Raw genomic sequence first — 1,456 nt, forward strand, 5'->3', positions numbered from 1 at the left:
CACCTCACCTACACCACATAAGTGGAATTAAAATGGTAAAACAGGTGAAGGTGACACTCTTGTCACACTAGTGGGCTATCCTGAGATTGATTGCTTGCATGATGTTGATCACCTTATGGTACTTCACATGCTATATTTTATTTATGCTTAGATGTGTAACCTATTTATGATGCATATGATGATGACCATGTCAAATTACCTAGTTGTGATGCTATACACCATAGGATATCATGTGACAATTCTTTTCGTCACACCATGCCATGACCAACTAGCTATGGATATGCCTTATTTTTTATGTTGTCAATATCCTCTGAATTATGCTTCCGCTATTGCTCATGAAAAGACCCCCATAGTTTCCTCATACATGTTAGGAGATTGAATTTTCCATTTGTATTTATTGTATATAGGTACTCACGAATATTCGTCAACCTCAGAATCCCATGAGTTGACGGAAAGAGCCATTGAGAGCAACGACGGTTTGGGATTCATCACAATGTGTCCCCAACCATTCCCCTTGCGCATGGACTATGCACATCTCTTGTACTTGGCTCTCACACGACTATGGCCTATTTACCACTTGCCATCTTCTGCCCAATTTCTTATGTTCACATTGCATGTTATGTATCATTCTATGCTTTTACCATGTGACTGTGACCCTTGCTTGTATTTACCCATGATTCACAATTCAGAAACTACTGCAATTGGGCGCTTTTCTTGCATGAGCACACCACCTATGCCATTACCACTAGGGTCCCAATGTTCTTCAACTTTTTTGTCGAAGTTGGGTAAGGCAAGCAATAGTGCATGAGTAAGCAAATTTTTAAGCTCATTGAAAGCAGTATCTTGTGATGGTCCCCAAACGAGCGGTGCATTTTTCTTTCTCAAAGCATGTAGAGGAGATGCAATGGTGCTAAAATCCTTAACAAGTCGACGGTAAAAGCAGGCTAGACCAAGGAAACTATGTGCTTGTTGTAAGTTATTAGGTGTGGGCCTAGTTTTAGTAGCTTAAATTTTAGTTTCATCAACTTTTACACCCTTAGAAGATACCACAAATCCAAGAAAAACAACCTTGTCAACAACAAAAGTGCATTTTTCCATGTTTGCATAAAGTTGTTCATTCCTAACAACTTGGAATGCTTCCCTAACGTTTTAGCATGCTCCTCTAGAATGTTGCTAAAAACAAGAATGTCATCAAAGTATACCACAACACAATACCAATGATATGGCGTAAGACATAATGCATAACATGCACAAAAGTACTCGGTGCTTCGGGTAAGCCCATAGGCATCACTAGCCATTCATAGAGACCAAACTTAGTTTTGAACTCTGTTTTCCACTCATCGCCTTCTTGTATGCGTATTTGCTAGTAACCACTTTTCAAATCAATTTTAGAAAATATAGTCGCACCGCTAAGTTCATCTAGCATGTCATCAACGCCAGTTACAGGATGTCTTTA

This window comes from Hordeum vulgare, chromosome 3H (assembly GCF_904849725.1).
Source record: "Hordeum vulgare subsp. vulgare chromosome 3H, MorexV3_pseudomolecules_assembly, whole genome shotgun sequence".
Lineage (NCBI taxonomy): Eukaryota > Viridiplantae > Streptophyta > Magnoliopsida > Poales > Poaceae > Hordeum > Hordeum vulgare.